This window comes from Pogona vitticeps, chromosome 1 (genome assembly GCF_051106095.1).
Source record: "Pogona vitticeps strain Pit_001003342236 chromosome 1, PviZW2.1, whole genome shotgun sequence".
NCBI classification, from domain to species: Eukaryota; Metazoa; Chordata; class Lepidosauria; order Squamata; family Agamidae; genus Pogona; species Pogona vitticeps.
Genome location: NC_135783.1, coordinates 71,393,783 through 71,414,721, shown reverse-complemented (window position 1 = coordinate 71,414,721; position 20,939 = coordinate 71,393,783). Strand labels below are relative to the sequence as shown.

The following is a 20,939-nucleotide window of genomic DNA, read 5'->3' as shown; positions in this document are numbered from 1 at the left end:
TGTGGGTTAATGTTGGTGAAGAGTTACGTGTGTAGGAGTGTTCGTTTGCTGTTAACTGCTGTATATCTACTGTTATTTTCTACTACTACTGCTTATCATCTCAAGTAAAATACCTCTAAAGAAGGACTGACTTCGTTCATTGTGCTTCTTTCTGCTGGACATCTGCTAAATTCTTCAAACAAAACACAACAAGACCCACCCCAGGCATTGGGCCCTAAATATAATGAGGGGATGGGGAAGATAATCCATGACAGCCCCTGACAAACAAGACAACACTTCAAAACCATTCTGGAAAAAATTATTTTATTGGTTTGGGTATCCTCAGTGGAGACAACGGCCTGGTTCAGCTCCAGCAGGACGCTTGCCTTCTGGTCCCTCGCATCCCCCTGGGGAATAGGAAGCTTTGGGCCCTGCAAAAGAAAGAGAGGGGAAAAACCCCACTAAGGGGCAAGCTCGTCCACTGCTGTCAACTGACTTCAACCCAGGCATATCCACCGACCAATGTTCTGGCAACTTCATCCCGAAGGTCCACCTGCCAACATCCACTGGCTTCCACCAGGAATATCCACCCGTTCATCTCTTCCACTCCGCTTCCACTCCGCTTCTGAAGCCAGCCTCCGCCAGCTCCCAAATGCTTGGGTCACACTCATGCCCTGGCAATATCCCTATGGAATGCCAGCCAGCCCATTCACACACACATTCACACACACACCAGCCACCCCCAACACACACACACCTTCCCTCCACCAGCCATTCACACACAGGCCCGGGCTTGCATCCACCAATATCCACCAAGCATCTGCCAGCTGATTTCAGGAGGATAACGTCCCCTGGCTTCATCCTCCAACCTCTGCCAGCCTCTGCCTGGTGACCTCAGCCAGCTTCCACAGGGAGATTTCACCAGCTTCTGTCTGCCAACATCCACCAACTTCCCTCCTCTGGTCCATCGCCGACATCAGCCAGCTTCAAGCCACGGATCTCCGCCAGCCTCGAACTGTTAACTCGCAAGCCCACTTAGCAAGTTCCTCTGCTTTTGCCAGAGAACGTGCCTTGGGCAGAAGGGCTGGGTCCCCTGTAGCCACTGCCACTCTCTCTGCCAGACTGCCTTCTGGCCACTGGCCTCCCTTCTGGTCTCCTGCCCTGCCCAGCAAGCCCCTTTTATCTGCCTGCAGAGAGGTGGGGGCCCCTGTGAGGTCACAAAGGCCTAGAAGAAAATGGGTTGGGTTCCCAAGGCAGCAGCAGCAGCACCCTCAGGATTGGCTGAGTCCTGAAGATGATGTCAACAGTCCCTCTGAACATGTGATTCACCCACAAAAGCTTGCATTATTTATACACACACACACACACACACACACACACAGAGAGAGAGAGAGAGAGAGAGAGTGGTGCCTCTCATTAAGATGTTAATTCGTTCCAGCGAAATTGCTGTAGAACGAAAACATTGTAAAGCGATTTTAAAAAGCCCATAGAAATGCATTAAAACCCGATTAATGCATTCCTATGGGCTTGAAACTCACCGCCCAGCGAAGATCCTCCATAGCATGGCCATTTTCGCTGCCCGTGCAGCGAGGAATCCATCCCAGAAAACAGCGGGCGGCCATTTTTTTACCCGGTGGCCATTTTGAACCCGCCGATCAGCTGTGAGAAAATCTTCATTTTGCGATAATCAGTTAGTGAAGCAGGTAAACGATCATCGCAAAGCAAAAAAACCCCATAGGAAACATCTTCATCGTGATGCGATTTCTTCGTTAAACGAAGTGCTCGTCTTGCGAGGCACCACCATGTGTGTGTGTGTGTATTTATTATTATTATTATTATTATTATTATTATTATTATTATTATTATTATTATTATTATTATTATTATTATTGACCTATAAATGTATCCCCTGTCACCAATCCCTCTGATAGTTAAATCTCCCCGTGTTGGACTTCTGAGAGGATTCTGTTTCACTTTCAGCATTGAGCACATTACTGCAAAAGTACTGCAGACAGTTGGGTAGACATCCATTTCTCTCAGGCTGGACATACAGTAGGACCCCTGTATCCACTGGATCAGTATCCACAGTTTCACTTGTCTGTAGCCTGAAATTTTGAAAACGATTAAAAGAAAAAGAAAAAATTAGAAATAGGTATTTTCACAATGTATTTACCCAAACTGGCCACTACAGGGAGCCCGAGACCTTACTAGGTATTGTTATTGTTGAAGAATACATAGTATGGTCTCTGACACCCTTGGTTGGCCAGTTCTGGTGATATAGGTGAAAATACATATTCTTGGATTTTGCTCTTTTACCATGCTAGTCATTATTATTATGGTGTTCACTATTATCCACAGTTTTCTGCATCTCTGGGGGGCTTGTAACCAATCCCCCGCAGATATGGGGTTCCGACTGTTCTTCCTGATTCAGAAACTGTGTTTTCTAGTTCCAAAATCACTCCCCGTGTCAACATTTGTACATACATAGTGTGTTATGCATACCCGTACAAATTGCTTCCTTACCAAAATGCTGAAATCAAGTCACAGCCAGCTGAACTCACAGACCTGCTGACACAAGAAGGGGAATACACTATAAAAATATGCAGAAGATGAATAAAGTGGATAGAGGGAAGCTCTTTTCCCTCTCATGCAATACCAGAACAAAGGGACATCCATTCCAATTGAGTGTTGGGAGAGTGAAAACAGACAAAAGAAAGTATTTCTTGACCCAGCTTGTTGTTAGTCTGTAGAACTCCTTGCCACAGGATGTAGTGATGGCATCTGGCCTAGATGCCTTTAAAAGGGGATTGGACAGATTCCTGGAGGAAAAGTCCATCGCAGGTTACAAGCCATGATGGGGACGTATAATCTCCAGGCTTAAATGGGGGAGGGGTTACCTCCAAATACCAAGTGCAGGGGACGGTATCAAGAGAAAGGTATCTAGTTGTTTCATGTGCTGCCAGAGGCATCTGGTGGGGCCCCTGTGAGATACAGGGAGCTGGGCTACATGGGCCCTTGGCCTGATCCAGCAGGGCTCTTCTTATATGTTCTTATGTTCTTAAGGAACTGAAATTCCCAAAGCCTCCCAATATAATATTAATAATATAAGTGTATTCAGTGTTAACACCTCTAGAATAAAACATTAATAATGTTGTACTTCCTGTTATTGCAAAATGTGATACATGTGATTGTGGAATTCACAGAATCCAAGTATCATAAAATAATTGAGTTGGAAGGAGCATACAAGGCCATGGGGTCCAACCCCCTGCTCAATGCTGTCATCCAAGTCAAAGCTTATCTGACACAAGGTTGACCAATTTTCTCTTGAATGCCTCCAACATGGGTGCACTCACCACCTGCCAAGGAAACTGGCAGCTTTAACAGCTTTAACAGTTAAGATGTTTTTCTCTATATTCAGCCTAAATCAGGCTTCCTGTAATTTGGGCCTTTTATCATGTGTCCTGCTGTCTGGGATGAGTGAGAACAGATCCTGCCTCTTCTCAGTACAACGGCCTTTCAAGTATTTGAAAAGTGCTTTCATATCTGCTCTCAGTCCCCTTTTCTCAAGGCTAAACATTTTCAGCTCTTTCAGCATTTCTGTCAGAATATAGAAATTTTATAGGCCTGAACCTGTATATGTGTTTCATTAACGAGCTGCCATTGTGCACAGATGTGAGAATGCTGAATCACTCTGGAGCTGATGCAATGACTTGAAACCAGGAGAAGACCAGGTGCAAAAGGATGAAGTCATCTGTATTCTGATTGGACTGAATGTGCCATGTACATGTATATAAGTGGACTGTGTCTTTGCTTCTCTCTCTTCCTCCACCACCACTTGCTGCCATGCATGCTGCCAGATTGTAAAAAGAGTTCCTGCCATGATGTTCAGATGCCTGCCTGTATATAACTGTAAATACTTGTAAATACAACCGTCTTGCAACACAAGAAGAACTGGTAAAGTGTCTTCAATAACTCTGCGTATTTTACTGTCGCCAAAACCGTGACAATTTCCTCATAGGGCTTGATTTCCAGTCCCCTGATCATCCTCAGGTGAGTAGAAACCATCATCCTGGACATGACTACAACAAAGCTCTTCCAAATGTTGAAAAAGAGAAAATACCTCGCGGCCTGGTGGGAGACGAGTGAGCAGAGTGAAAATCTGAATTAGCCCCGGGATAGACGTGCAATGGAAAAAAGTGAGGTGGGACAGAAAAGGAAGAGAAGAGAGAAAAAGAAAGGGTAATTGTTGGGAATTAGGGAGGAGGAAAAAAGAATCACGACAGCTGAGTGGAGAGGAAGACTGGGTCATTGGATGGGTCCATGGGAGGATGAGCCAAGAACAAGGTATACCTCAGTAGATGAGAAGGAAGAAGCAGCGGGAAGCTCGAGAGATTTCGGGGCTCCTAAATCATGCAAGGAGGAGCGCCGGTGCTAGTTTTGAATTAAAATGAAATACACAGCCGCCGCCAACAACAACAACAACAAAAGAGAGCAGAATAGAAAATAACTGATAAAGGAGGAAAGCACACTTAATTCCTAAATATTTTAAAGGTGACAAAGGTGTGGCAGAGGAGGCATGGAGCCATTGGAAGCGTTGTAGGGGTGCTCCTGTTCTCCCCTCAATTTTAGCCTTCCAGTGGACAAGCTGAATCCCTACATAACACTACTCTTTATGACTCTTAGTAGATCATGATTTAGTTTGGAAAGTAAGGAAAAACCTACCAATTATTAATAAGAATCTGGACAATAATACCAGTGGCTGTGCTTTGCATGCCTGTATTTTCATTATAGCTGATGTTGCAGGCAGGTGGCCCAACTGTCTTGTTCCTGGGACCCTATATTTTAGGTCAATTTACCTTGACCTATTTACTGGAAGAACTTGCTTTGTAGCTAGACATTTGCAAACCTAAACATGTCTCCTCAGAGTCCAAATGAGCTGAATGGAACATACTGTTGGGTGAGCAGATACAGGACTGCCTCCCCTCACTGCCCCCAGAGTGTTTTTCTGGATCAGGCCTTTAGTACCACAGCAAACAACAGTCATGGAAAGATGTATTCTCAGTATAACAGTTATGAATGGTTACACTAGAAAGAGGTCTTGTGAGTGATAAAACAACATGCAAATCTTAGCACAGGTCAGGCTTTTGCCCATCAAAGAAAGAATACAGGAAGCTTCTCTGTGTGTCTAGTAAGTCAGCAGCACATTCAGTGCCTTAGGCCCCAATGAAAATGAAAGAACACAACTATGGCTCTCTCTCAAACTGAGAGAAATCAAGCCTTGCATTCATAGACACCTGAACCATAGTATAGGGGACCTAAGGTGGCTTGCAACAATTAAAATCATATAATACTAAGCCAAATATGCCATACAAAACTATATATTAAAACAATTCAACGTTGATTGAGATTATAAACAATTTTGAAAACATTTTAAAATATATCTTAAAAAAAAAAAAAACAGAGCATCCTGTCTAGACACTTATTGTTTAAACACCTGCCTGAAAAGGAAGGCCTTTTTGCTTGTTCAGGGAGCTTCTCTCCTGCTTCCTTCACCCACATCTCATTCCTCCACCCCTGAGATATTTAAATATTTACTCTCTGTAAAATGCAACAAATGTGGATCTGATACAGTTCCTGTGATTTTAATTAAACTAAACTGTGAGTAGGATAACAGCCTGAGTTATTGGGAAAAATGGGGAGACTGGCAATTTTCCTCATTCTTCCCTCCCTCTCCAGAGCTATATGCTTTAGGCTAGCCTCAGGCTTTTAATGCTTGAGGAAAAAAATGCATTTGAAGGTTTTAAAAATGTTGCTATGTAACAGGTGGATACAAAATGTTTCTCATTCTGTTCAAAATGAGTATTTCTGTTAGGAGAAGATTGAAAGGAGCTATTAAAACTGGCAGGGAGTCTTAATATTCCCTGAGGAACAACAGGGAGGAAAATAGAATGAATTAATTATACAGTGTAATGAATAATTCATTTTTTTATTTCAAATCTATCTTATTAGTGTGGCATGTGATATCAAGATTTCCAAAGCACATACGAGAGGGTGCCAAAGCCCTAGAGAAAATTTAAGAGATTTAGATGGAAGAAGTCCATCTTGAGAGTTTAGAAGGAGATGGATGGTGACCCCTCTCTGAAAAATGGAAGGAAGCACCAGAAGAGAGGCGGACACCCAAATTTCAGGAAATTACGTAGATTTCACAGTCTTAGAACATTGGCAGAAGCAAATGCACAAGAACAGGGTGCCCATACAAAACTTTTCTTTTTTTAGTAGGCAGGGTTGGTCTATGTTTGTATAATCTCTGATGTGCTCAACCTGGTACCTCATACAGTATATATCTCACTGTATATTATCCGTATGTAGCTGGCTGTGTGAACGGTAAACTGAAGATGTAAGTGGCAAATCATATTTTACTAGGCATGCATTCTTAATTTTCTAGGCTTCATTTGCCTAGAAAATAACTGACACAGGATATACTGCATTATTGCTGAAGCTTTTGAAAAGAATTTAAAATATTGCTTTGAAAATAATAATAAATGTAGCCTCGTTTGCCAATTTCCAAAAGAACTAACAGTGTGACATATGTCTCTCTGCTGAATGGATCAAGAAGCTTAGTAATTGATTTGACCAGCCATTCACTTTCTCAGAAGGAAAGCATGATATCAACAAAGAAATAAATGGTACCTTAGATGAGACCTATAATTTAGTGCAGCGCTTCTTAACCTTTTCTTTACCACAGACCCCTTTAAAATATATTTTGTTGTCACAGACAACCAAGACCTAATTCAAGATTTTAAACCCTGAAGTGCATCAAATATTTATTTCAAGTTTCTCATGAATTTTCTCATTGACAGATATGCCTTTCTATAGCAGCAACACTTTTTAAGATGACTGGAAGAAGCTTCATTTTGCTTTGAACAGGAGGCACCCTCATCAACAGCATCAGTTATTTTATGTGTCAGATTCAGCCAGCAATCCATTCCGAGGCTCAGCCAAAATGTATTGGTACAAAATTCACTGCAATAATATTGAAAAGTCATTGTATCTGACAATAACTAAACTGTTTTATTAGCAGAAATCAAAGAAGAAACAAGAACAAAAAGTTTGTCCGAACACTCATTCACACTGACATGACTGACTCTGACTCTCTCTTCCTGTGACTTCTAACTGTCTAGAGTAGCAAGAAATGTCACAGGCTGTCTCTTAGCCACTCACCATCATTTACTTGCATGTTCTCACCATGTGCAGAAATAGCAAACAGTTATTTGCTCTCAAACGGTTATTTTCATAACCATTTTTACTTTTATTTGTTTTAATGGAGGTGGTAGGTTAGAAAAGCTGTTTTATACAACCAAGCAAGAGAAATTAAGATCTTTTTCTATGTTTAATTTCCTTCCTTCCTTCCTTCCTTCCTTCCTTCCTTCCTTCCTTCCTTCCTTCCTTCCTTCCTTCCTTCCTTCCTTCCTTCCTTCCTTCCTTCCTTCCTTCCTTCCTGTTTTAACTAAAAGATCATAACATTTTTTCAAGCCTTCACAGACCACCTGTGAGGACATTGCAGGCCTGTAATGGGGACGGGGGTGTCTGTGGACCACAGATTAAGAACCTATGGTTTAGTGGACGAGTAGATATCCTCTGTGCTGATGGACAGAAGTCTTGTGAACAGTCTATTATTAGAAATGTACATAGTTGGATTTCTCATTGGCACATTGACTACTAGGTGAATTGCCTTTCTGATGCACGGGTTGGGGACATTACGTGCCATCTATGTATTTTGGTACATAGTGCTGGGGAGGAGATAGCTGTCACAATGCATGTTGACAACAGTGATGTGGGACAATGTTGTGAGCTCTTGGAATTCACATTTAAGTTGTACTGTTCCAACTTATCCTACAATGCCCTACAAATCTAAAGCTCTGCTCCTTATCCCATGTCAGCCACACACTGAGATTCCTCGGTTTTACCTCTCTAGCAGGTTCTGCACACAGAACAAACAGCCTTTTAGATAATACCTCAGAGGTACTGGATTTCCGTCTCCTTCCTAATGCATTTGGATGAGAGCAGAAATGGCAGCTTCTTGCAGTCTGCCTTCACAAACAAAGGCGGGGGGAGGAAGGCCAATATTCTGCCTATTACAAGTGGCCAATGGCCTAGTTTCATTTACTAGTCCCTTGAATCGAAGAGATTGATATAAGTGTTCATTTACCATTCAAGAATTGGGCCTAGACTAGTTGGCACTAGCAAGAATATTGTGACCATTGAACGTAGCTAGGTTTGGTAAGTGTGTAAATGATTTTTATTCAGTCAGGGTTATAAAATTACCAGGAGAAAATAAGCAGCTTTTCAATCGTCTGGGAACAGGGTTATAAATAAGGACATAAGTGTGAGTAGGTTACAGATGGGATCTCCTGGGTGTTGATCTCACCAAGGCACTACAATCCACACAGTTCAAACAAGCTTTGTTTTCTCTAACTGAAGTCCTAGAGAAAGATTTTCAGTCTCATCAAAGGGCTTCCCCGTTAGCATTCCAAGAGTATCTTCGTCTCCTGTGTTCACAAAGGAATTTGGCAGAACACAGGCAGCACAGTTGGATCTACAGATATGGAGCGTTATGTGGAGGCACAGTGGTAGAGAAATGCCTTTGTTGCATTTAATAAAATTGCTATTGGTTAGACATATATTTAATTGATTCAAAAGAAATTTATAGAAAATAAACATGGGGAACAAGGAATATTGACTGTTTAGCTTTCTCTGTAATATGCTGACCAAAATGTCCTTAAAAATTGTCTTCCATTTTATATAATCCCAGTAAATATATATTATATGCTATTCTATCTAGTTTGTAGATTTAATTTTCAGATGGAAATTATAGGTTTTGAATATCCTAGTGAACAGACTCAGTGTGTCCTCTTGTATTATCAGTACTTTTATTATATGAATACAAACTAATGCAGTTAAATGGATTGTACAACTGTATGGAGTAACATCAAATTGTGATAGTATATGTTTTTCTTCAGCTACAAAACATATTTTACTGCATGAATTGTTCCGTTCTTAAGTTAGCATAACCTTCCATCACTGTTTGTTTTACTACACTCCAGGGAATTATGCAGTTAATGTTCTAGCTACCCAAGACTAACAGTTTTACAAAATTAATTTTTCCTTGTTTGTTTAAAACATAGATGATTGGCTTAAGAGGATCTTACTTTGGGCTCGTATTCAAACACATACAAGATTGATGAGATGTTTTCAAATAAGTTGGATAAAATATGTGGTATAACCAAGTGCTCCATCTTTGGTCATTGCTCAATTTCCACACTTCTCTGGATATTAAAGAGAGTCACATGAAGAGGTGAAATGAGAATGTTGCTACTTTAATTAAATGCTTCTATAATCCTAAACATTTAATGGCTAGTTTACATTAGGGGTATGCACCAATTATCAACATGAAATGGATTCTGATTTGATAGTTCAGAAAATAGCCCAATTTAGCCTGGAGTGGAATATCCAGAGAACCATCTGATTTGAAAAGGATAATCAACATCAGATACAGAAAACCATGTCTCCAGCTGACTTTAACTGGAAATCAATGAATGGTTGTTAATATTTGTCCTCTGGATCATGTGAAGGCATAGTAACCACTTAGGAGAAGATTATGTTTTCCAAAACAATGAGAAGTTTCATGCTATGGGTCTTTGAAAGTTTGCTTTAAAAACTCTGGATCTTTCAATCATATTATTGTTTAATGTATTTGAGAAGGCTTTCACAGCCGGGATCTAATGGTTGTTGTGGATTTTTCGGGCTCTTTGGCCGTGTTCTGAAGGTTGTTCTTCCTAACGTTTCACCAGTCTCTGTGGCCGGCATCTTCAAAGGACAGGAGTAGCACTCTGTGCTCTGGTGCAGTTTGTTTGGGAGTTGAGTATTTATGGCTGTGGGATCAGCTTTTGTCCTTTGCAGGAGATGGGTGATTATGGTGATCAGTGTGTTTTTGTTGTGGGTATATTGTTGTGATAAGGAGGAGAAATTATCCGGATGTCGTTAGCTGGTCTTTTATGTGTAGTGATCACCAGTCCTTGTGGCTGGGTATTCATTGACCTTTTGCACGCTATATTTTTCAGTGATGGGAGCCAAGTTTTGTTGAGTTTTTGTTGTCGGAAATGACAACAAACATGGAATGACAACATGGAACATGGAAATAACAACAAACATGAGAACATGGACTGTTCCATGTTCAGAGGAATTCAAGGTTGTCAAAGCTTCAGATCAATATGCATAGCGATTTTTGCATAAAAGCAACCTTTTTATTTGAAAGGCGTTTTTGAAAAAGGACCTACCACTCTCGGTTCATTGTGAGGCAAAAATCATGCAAAGGGCAGCAGACTTAGAAGATTTACAATTTTATGCAAACTAGGGAAAGGCAATAGCAGTGATTGGTGCTAAGAGTGACAGTAATGGTCAATGGCAGGGGCTGTGAGTGAAGGCTACAGAGACAATAGCTAACAGCTATCCAAAGCTACATGCCAACCTTACCACTCTAGCAGAAGGCTTGGGTGGCAAATGGTAAGCCTTCTGCACAGACCAGAAAGATGTTGGTCTGCACTAAAGTGCCAGTTCTTGAACTCAGCTGGGGGGCATGTATTGTTGGCACAGGTGTCATGGCAGGTGCCATCTTTCCTTCTGGGTCTCACTGCATTGTGGTGAGCAGTTCCTAGACTGGATTTTAAATCATTCAATGGAAATGGCAGATGTGCAAGAGCAGTTTCTCAGGCAGACCAGAGGTGTTGAGATATCACATTCAGTCCACAGGGGATTTCAAAACTGTTGCCTGCAACCCCAGATCAGTCTTCATTCCTGGAGCTTCTTCTACCCACCCGCTCCGTGTTGTTTGAAATTTTTGTAACTGTTGGTTAGCAAACAGGTGTTAGAAAATACCTGGCTAGTCAATAAAGAGCTGAAGTATGTTCTTTAGGTTCATGTCACAACTTCATTGCAGGCATTTTGGAAAGGTGGGGATGGATCCAGGTGGTGTTGGTTGGGTAATGGTGATGTGGGGTGCCCTCTGTGGTTGAGCCTCTTTGTGGGTTAGGGGCAGGGTGGTCATGTGCATACTCAGCTTAGGGGCTGTTGTATGCCCTTGCTCCTTGGGGGACAGGCAGGGCAACACAGTGGCCTATGTCCGTGTACAGTTCACCCGGTATTTCTCTCCCTGGTCTGCATTAGAGATGAGTGACTGATGGTGATCCGTTCCCTAGGCTAGTGTCAGGGATTTTGGCACCTGCAGCCAATAAAGCCGAGGCTAGATTTTATAGAAAAACCAATTTTGTGTGTGTGTGTGTGTGTGTGTGTGTGTGTGTGTGTGTGTGTGTGTGTGTGTGTGTGTGTGTGTGTGTGTGTGTGTGTGTGTGTGTGTGTGTGTGTGTGTGTGTGTGTGTGTGTGTGTGTGTCTACCAATGTGTGGTTACCGAGGCCACCATTAGGCTTGCTAATGAAGAGCAGGGTAGGCAATCAGACAGCAGGCAGAAGTAGTCGTTGACAAGAAGATTAAGGAGAAAAGTATCTGCTTTGCACCAAAAGAACAGCTAACCAGGAAGCATGGAGCAAGGGGGAGACAGGAGCTGCTGCTGGTGATACCTTGTAGGCTGGCAGAGTGAGACTTTTAATCAGTTTATTTTGTCAATCTGGCATGAGGTAGGTAAGTAAGACATTCAAGCTAATTTGTGCAGTCCTGGTTCTGGATCAGAAACATCGTGCACAGGCAGGGGGGTATCTAAAGTTTCTCCAAATTATTTTTTGCCCTACAGGGGAGAGAAAGAGAGAGAAGGAGAGAGCAATTAATTGACACCAATGGATTTTTTTTTTTTTGCCTTTTATAGTCTCCATGTCAGGTTGGTGTGTGTGTAAATTAGCAGGATGGGAGAGAGAAGATTTAAACATTCCCCCGCCTCTGCATGTTGTCCCCCATCTGGCTGGGTTTGGTGGTGGCCAAATCATCCCATACAAAATGAAGGGCTCCCCGTGCACATCCCTGGGTCCTTTTTTTGGCCCTGTCACACTGCTCACCAGAGTTCTTTTCATTTTGTTTAAAGTTTCATGAAACAAAGAAGTGGAGTATCGGATGGCACTGAATCTCAGTGTGTAATTGTGACATAATGGAACTTTTCCCTGGCCTGGATGACCTAAATATTTTTTGCCTCGTTATGCGTGAAGCAGAACAGATGTTAAAGTGAGAGTTAAGTGAAGCTCTCCTGAAGTTTGCATAGACCCAGCTTTGTTTCTGGTTGTTTCAGAAAGAAGCCCAGCTCATCTTGGGAAGCATGAGAATGACCTCAAATGGAATTAAAGTTTCAGCTGAATCTGAGGGACATTCCTAGTTCCTACTGCAGCTGTTGCCTGGAAAAAAGGTTGCCTAAGATAAGAACAGTTGCAAAAATATTCTTTCAAGCAAACATAACAGCTCTCAGAAACTAAACCGACTGCTAGCTTATGGCATTTTTTCTTTTCTTTTCTTCTTTTGTTATTGTTATCAAGTCACTTAGCCACAAAGGTTTTTCCCCCCGTTTTAGCAAAAAAATGTGAAGTGGTGGTGTTTCACATTACTTATACCCAAAATTGTTCACTTGCCTCAAACTCCACAATAGTCCAGTGTTGTACTGGGCTTCAAATACAGTGGTGCCTCGCATTATGATGTTAATTCGTTCCAGCGAAATCGCTGTAGAACGAAAACGTCGTAAAGCGAAAATTAAAAAGCCATTGAAACGCATTAAAATCTGGCTAATGCGTTCCAATCGGCTAAGAACTCACCGTCCAGCGAAGATCCTCCATGGGGCGGCCATTTTCAGGTGCCTGTGCAGTGAAAAATGGCTCCTTAACACAGCGGGGAACCATTTTGAGGACCCAGCAGCCATTTTGAAAACCGGACGATCAGCTGTTTTGATCACCGGGAAGCGAAAATCGGTTCCCGAAACAGGGAACTGATCATCGTGCAGCGAAATTCCCCCATTCAAAATCTCATTTTGCAATTGCTTTTGCGATCGCAAAAACCTCGTCATAATGCGGATTCGTCGTTAAACGGAGTGCCCGTCTTGTGAGGCACCACTGTAGTTCCAATTCATACTATCAGAGGCGGCTGACTAGAAATATCATATAATTAAAGATACTGTAGATATAAAAATGATGACATTTCTCACTGTCATATTCTTCAACAACTGAAATGAGAGACAGATGTTTCTTTCTCACTTATCAGAGCAACATGATTATTAATCTGCCTTTCACAAACCAACAGAAACAAAGAGGTCATGCTGAATGCAGTCAACTTTGATTTGGCAGTTTATTTATTTATATTTATTTAATTCATTTATATCCCACCCATTTAGACCGAAGTCTACTCTGGATGGCTAACAACAATATTAAAATAAGAAACAACAATATTAATACACTAGAAGATGGTGAAATAAGTTAGGTATCAACAGGAGGCAAGGCCTTAAAAATGCCCAGTGAGGGACCCAGACAAATTTCTGGGGGGAGATTGTTCCAGAGCCGAGGGGCCACTGCCAAGAAGTCTTGTTCTTTATCTTTGGACTTCCCTCAGTGTTGACCCCTCAGCTGCCCCTCCTGGCTAGAGCAAGTGATATGGATAAGATCTAGGTGGGAGAAGATATTGAGGTCCTAAACTGTTTAAGGCTTTATATGTCATCATTAATACTTTGAAATCAATGCGGAAAGGAACATGTAGCCAATGCAAGGCCGCCAGAGTGAGGGAGATATGTTGATGTTTTCTCACCCCAGTAAGAAGTCTGGCTGCCGCATTCTGCACCATTTGAATCAATCTCAAAGGGAGCCCCACATAGAGTGCATTACAGTAGTCTAATCTCAAGACTACAAGCACATGGACCAGAGTGGTGAGGGCCCCAACATCAAGATAGGGATGCAGCTGGGCAATCTGCCAAAGATGGAAGTAAGCGATGTGGACTATTGACGCTACCTGAGTATCCATGGTAAGCATTGGATCAAGATGTACCCCCAAGCTGCGTACCTCAGTCTTCGTGGTGAGAGTCACCCCCACCTGAAAGTGAGGGAGTTTTCCAAACCACCAGTGTCTGGACCACCCACCCTTAAAACCTCCATCTTGCCCGGGTTCAGCCTCAGACCTTTCGCCTGCATCCATCCCAGTAGGCATCCAGACAGCGCTTGAAGGGACAGAACGACATCCACTGTTTGTAGGAAAAAAGGAGATGTAGAGCTGGGTGTCATCTGCGTACTGATGACACGAAGTCCCACACCCCCTGATGACCTGACCCAGCAGCCTCATGTAGATATTAAATAGCATTAGGGAGATAATCCTGCGAAACTCCACAATTGAGATTCCACGGAGTCGATACACTCTCACCAAGCTGGTCGCAAGATCAGATAGGCGGGATATAAATAAATAAATAAATAAATAAATAAATAAATAAATAAATAAATAAATAAATACTCTCTGAGGACAGTCCTCCAAGAAGGATCGGAGCCAGGCTAAAGCCAGACCACCGATCCCCAGGAGGATACCATAGTCAACAGTATCGAAGGCAGCTGAGATATCGAGAAGGACTCAGGAGGTCATCAAATAGGGCGACCAATGCCATTTCCGTAGCGTGACATGGCCTGAAGCCAGGATGACATGGATCCAGGGTGTTTGTTTCATCCAGAAGTGCCTGAAGCTGGTCAGCTACCACCCTCTCTACCAATTTACTAAGGAAAGAAACAATGGCGACGGGCCTATAATTGCCAATGTTGTTTGCCGCCAAGCTTGGTTTCTTCCTAATTGGCCTAATGAGTGTTTCCTTGAGGACAAGGGGAACCTTGCCCTCCTGGAGATACCCATTAATTATTGGATTGGCCCATTCAGTTGTTTTAGGCCTGGCTGCTTTGATTAGCTAGGCTCAAGTGAGGAGGTGGTGGCACGACAGTGGTCAAGCACCTTGTCCATCATATCTGGCATCACAGGCTGAAAGAGATCAAGTCTCATCAGGCAAGGCAGAGCGCTAGATGTCTCTGCTCGATCTACTGTGTTCAAAAAAGGAGAGAGCTCCTGGCAGATAATAATAATATAATTCATTGTCATTGTAAGTATATACACAGTATACCATACAATGAAATTCATAGATGGCCTCTAGATTTCTCTGCTCGGGGGAGAACACCAGGTGTGGCCGCCCACGTGGGTGGGTCCGTTGACATATTGGGACATGTCCAAGGAAGCAATTGTTTCCAAGAACTCAAGAGCTAGACCTCTGCCTCTGTATGGATGATGAAATCACCCAAGACTAAAAGCCTTGGGGATTCCAACAGTGCCACGGAGATGAAGTCCGCCAGCTCTGGTAAGGAAATGGCTGGGTTCCGGAAAGCAAGATTCCAATACCATCCCTGGCTCCAATCAACACGTGAAGGGCCTCAAGACCTGGTGTCACCACCGCAGAGCACCTAATAACCTCTAGAGTGTTTTTACAATGACTACTCTCCCCCCTGCCCTTCCAGTCTACCCTGGTGCTGGACTGTATAACCTGGAGGGCAGGCAAGGGTCAGGGGAACACCCCCTTCCCCACCCATCCAAGTCTCAGTTATGTATGCCAGGTCTGCATCCTCCTCCAGGATAAGGTCTTGAATTATCTGGGATTTATTGGCTACAGACCTGGCATTATGCAGCACCAGTTGTGAGATCTTGCAGAGATTTTCCCCCCAGTTGATTGTAAGCTTGACAAAGGATGTACATAGTTATATGTTGGCTCTGTAAATGTGAAATGTGCATTTTATTTGATTAGAGGCTTTTGCCATTGTTGTCATTTTGCCTTTGTTGTGTCCTGTGGTGGAAACAAACAAACAAAACCAACTCATGAGAAAGTTTGATCAGAAATGTTTGAGGCAAGAGCTGTATATATAGCCCCTAAGAACTAAGTGGTTCAGCGCAATGAATGAGAAAGTCTTAGGACAGGGCTGTGATTGAAATTCTAGTAGAAAAAAAGAGAAGGAGAACTGGAAAGGACAGAAACCACTATTCCCCTAGAGCAGTGGCCCCCAGCCATGGGCCTCCAGATGTTCTTGGACTACAACTCCCAGAAGCCTTCACCACCACCTTTGCTGGCCAGGATTTCTTGGAGTTGAAGTCCAAGAACATCTGGAGGCCCACGGTTGGGGACCACTTCCCTAGAGGATTATATTGGCCCGTGACACCTTGGTATAGGTAGCAGAATTTCAGTATATTTGTGCAGGAAGGAATATGGAAGGGTAAATCCATGAACTGAGATGATTGTATGTGTATTTTATTTAGGGCATTAAAGATTGCACACCTTGAGCTATTTCCTTTGTGCTGTCAGTCTCCTGCCTGGAGTGATAAAGATACCTGGAAATTTGTTTCTGATCCATTTGTTTCAAAGAAAATTTGCATACCTCTTTTTCCTACAAGCCACTCATGCTCTGCTACGATATTGGAGAATAAAACTCAGGGTGTACAATTTGTAGCATTCAGTTTTGGCCTGCATTTCTCTCACTGTTGTTTTTTTGTTATTTGGGGGGGATCACATTTTTACAAAGCTCATTGTATTACCATGCTGGGTAGCAGTTTGATAAAGCTCTCTGGGTTCTGTGTGGCTGTCTTTTTCTTGTGAGTATTGCAGAGACAATGGATTAATTCTCTTCCTTTTCTCACATAAAAATCAACAACAACAGTAATGGAAACACAAACCAAACAGGAAGTTACAAAATATATACCCTTTTGTTCTATTCACCAACTCCATGAATTGCTTGTGAGCAAAATGAAGTCGTGCAGATGTCTCCTTGAAGCAAAAATGGTCAGGAACAAAGTTGTAGATATCTTTATTGCCGTAGGCAGAAAATCCACACCACAAAGGAAATAGCTCTGGGTGTACAATCTTTGAGGCCCTGAAAGAAAATACAAATTCAGATATAAATACATAATATCTCTACATGGATTCACCCTCCCAGTGCCCCTCCTGCACAAACACATTGAAATTCTACAACCTAGATCAATATGGCATGAGCTTGTATCATCTTCCAGAGAAATAGCAGTCCCTGCCTTCTCCACCTCTCTCTTTCTCTCAACTGGAATTTTGAATCATAGCCCCCTCCTAAGATTTCCTCACTTACTGGGCTGAACAGATTAGTCCATAGGGGAGGTCACATATGCACATTTATTTAGGAGCAGATCCTGTTGAGCCCTGTCAGATTTCCATTTGCTTCTGCTGATAAAACATCTGCTTTTGACTTTCCCGACTGGCATTGAGGAAGCAGCCATTAAAATTAGGTTTTCTGTTGTGATGGGCCATCAAATCTCATTGGACGTATGACAACTCTAATATGGTTTTCAAGATATGCGAGATATTTACCATTGAAAACGTCTGGTGAGTTTTTATGGATCGGCAGGGATTTGAACCTAGGTCTCCTGGTTCAAAGTCTGTGAATGTATCCAGTGCATCATACCTGAACTGTTTCTATTGCAGATGGCCATGAAAAGATCTAGTGTCTAGGCTTGCTTTTCCCCTCTTTTAATGTGCCCCCTTCCAGTGATCTATTGTTGGGAAAGTCTTTTGAAATAGAAAAAGTCTTTATGTGACAGGTAACTGTCTTATTGGAATCAGTGGGCTCTACATGTGAGGAGCAGGATTGTTTCCTGTCTTTTTAAATGAAATTTTCAGTGTTGAGGCTTAGAGTCAAACAAGTGAGGGTGGAAATAAATGAGACACTAGCTTTACAATTAGAAGGAGATAAAATTTTGTTCTTCCAAAGATGTCCACTTCCAGCTGCAAAGCTGGCATCTCATCTGTTCCTTTGTTCAATGTAACTGACAAGTTGCAGCTTGAATCAAGGGCATTATGTGGCAGCAGAAGTATGAGATTAGCTTCCATCTCCACCATGGTCCAGCCCGGAATTTGGAAAGGAAGGGATTTCAAATCTTCAGTGAAAACTCTTCTCCAATTCTCCATCTTTGTCTGCTGTTCACTGTAAAGAAAAGGCTATCACTGCAAATAGCTGCTATAAGCAGTGGAAGGGAATGTCTGAGTGGGATCATGGTGAATGCAAAGGGTTAAATCCCCATGCTCCTCACCCCACTTCCCCCAGTTTGTCTCAGTCTCTCCCCCATCTCAGCTATTTCTTCAAAAATGATAAATCACACAAAGCCAAAACTCACTGGGGGAGTGGAACTGGTAAAGCTACTCCTTAAATATCTCACTTAATCTTGAAAGTGTGTGCTTCTGTACCACCCCCAAAGTGCTTGAAGCACTCTCCAGGCAGTTTACAATTTAATTATGCAGACTACACATTGTCCCCCCCCCAAAAAAAACAGCTGGGTACTAATAGGGTCACTATAACTCCGTCCCAACTTGACAGCACAGAACACACGGACAACACAATCTGTATTTTGTCCCAGAAAAGGAGTAGCCTTGTTCAAGGGTTATGTCTGAAACCAAGGAGAGCTCTGTGTGGGGTGGGAGGAGAGGACCTGCTTCACAGATGTAAGATTTACCCCACCCAGAAGTAAGGCAGAATTTACTTTTGTTAAAGGAGCAAATTGAGCACATTCACCTGGACATGCTTATGATTGCCTCTTGTCTGCACATCTTCACTCCGAACATGGAAAAGTCTGCCTTGTTTCCAGCTGGGGTGAGAATGTGAGGATGGGGCTTGCATGCATCCCCACAACTCTACCACTCATTTAGCCTTTCACTTTTTAAAGCATAGTACTGTACCTGAATAGGGCTAGTAAATAGATGGGGTCCGTTTTTGTCATATGCTCATATGTCAAGCACTGAATCTGTTCCCTTCTCTTCAGCTTGTTCTGTTGAATTTCCAGAGATTTAAATGCCATGTTTTAAATACTGTGTTCAGTGATTGTACTGCCTTCAACAAACTGTGATATAATAAATATTTTTATTTTTCTTAACATACATGGGGCATGCATCAGTACATTATTTTTGTGGGATACTTCTGTTTACTTTAGGAATGACCTGGGTTTTATGCATACCACCACCACCTCCTTCTTGCAGTCTTCCACTGCAAACCTCACGCCCAACACTCCATAACCAATGTTCCTATAAATAAAGCTTTCAAGTGTACACATCAGAGAGGCTGGATGGGTTCTCATGCATTTAATATACCTTTGAAAATGTCAACAAAAGCTGAAAGAATGCTAAGTGCAAGAAGGTAGAATGTGGAGGAATGTAACACAAAGAAGGAGGACTATCAGAAAGCATGCTGTGTCTTCAGAGCTACAGAAGTGAGATCAGGCTTTTCCACAGATTCTGAATAACTGGAAAAGAGACCCAGCCCCTCTTCATGAATAGTGATTCCAAACTGATTGAACAAGGGCAGCAAACAGTAGGGAGCGTAGGTGTGACCACTGGTGTACTGCAAAAGGAAGAATTTCTGCTTTGAGTCTCCTTCCAGTTCTACAACTGCATAATTGTACAGTTCTGTGAAATATATTCCTGCCAGTACAGTGATATTGTACTGGTTTTTCTTTTCTTTTAGTTTTGTTTTACATCTGGAGGATGAATCAAAATAGCACATGGTATAACCCAGATGTCATTCTGCTTGCCAGTTTTTTTTCCTGTCCTAGTTAAATTCCTCTACCCATATTTATTTAGAAGCATCAACCCACAGATGAGTCACTGCATATTGGCAGTGCAGGACTGCATAGGTTAGAGAGAAAATAATGCTTGGCTAGCTAGATTACTATGAAGGGACTAATGCTGCTTACTTCTGTCAGGTGGCTCTTGGATGCACTCTTCTAGTAACAAGATTTAGTACTGGAAAAATAATTGTTGTAATGATTCCTTTGCAGTCCACACTGGAACTCCAGAATTAGCAGTAACAAGTAAAACAACTGATTTATCTACAAAGCTTTTAGAAAGCTAATAATCTTCTGGAAATTTCCTAGTTCCCTTCAGAATTTTTTAAAATTAAATTTGCAAAGAACCAAAAATAGAATGAAGACATACTTATGTTTTGGTACTCTGAAAATAAAATAGATTCTAAGTTAGCTATGAAAGATAAATATAAATTTAGCACCTAATATATAGTGATACAGGGTATACAACAGATTACAAAACAGAACAGAAAACAGACACCTCCCTCCATTGCTCCATTCCACCTCTCAGAGGCTGAAATCCAATAACAAGGTGCAGCTAGAGTGAGGCCCACTGAATCAATGGAACATATGAGTTACTTACTAAATCCCCACTGATTCAATGGGACTACTCTGGCTGTGACTTACCACTGGATTTCAGCTAGGGTGTTTTCCATTCTCCGTCCTCCTCACATACCAAGACCACTGACAGCATACCTAGTTTTCATTGCAGTGTTTAGCCCTTGATCTCCAGGATACTTCCCTAAAGACTTTTAGAACTTTCCCCAAACTTTTTCAGTACAAAGAGTGTTATGTCAGCTATATTCTCCATACTGAGAATAAATAATCTGTATGTGCAAACAGGCTAAAATGGACCAACCCACAAGATGAGTTTCGCTAGAGTGTGATGGTGAACCTATGGCACATGTGCCACCTGTGGCACGCATGCAGAACACTGCCCCCCACTATCACCCCATCCCACCCCATAGCCAAACCTCAAACCATCGTCAGCCACCACTTTTTGCTAATTTCCTTGGTTCTGACACTTTTGTGGCTGCAGTGATCATGGAGCCCAAGAAAGTAAAATCTGTCACTGCCTCCATATCTTCCCCTTCTACAGTATGTGCCAGGAGGTGATGGGACCAGTGGCAATGATCTTGGGGTTTTTTTTATGTTGAGCTTCAGATCATTTTTTGCACTCTCCTCTTTCACCCTCATTAAAAGGTTCTTTAATTCCTCCTCAGTTTCTGCCATCAGTGTGGTATCGCCTGCATATCTGAGGTTGTTGACATTTCTTCCGGCAATCTTAATTCTGGCTTGGGATTCCTCCAGTCCAGCCTTT

The 20,939-nt window shown here is 42.3% G+C and overlaps 1 long non-coding RNA gene across 1 annotated transcript in view; it reads right to left on the bottom strand.

Annotated features, from left to right (window-relative positions):
* Positions 1–204: 204 nt before the first annotated feature.
* The window catches only part of LOC140707176 (uncharacterized), a 41,290-nt gene continuing 20,555 nt past the window's right edge, over positions 205–20,939 (bottom strand). The window contains exons 2-3 of the long non-coding RNA XR_012087145.2: positions 2,503–2,544; positions 205–410 (exon numbers count right to left, since the gene is read on the bottom strand). This is a non-coding gene — a long non-coding RNA (uncharacterized LOC140707176). The remainder of the gene's footprint in view (positions 411–2,502; positions 2,545–20,939) is intronic.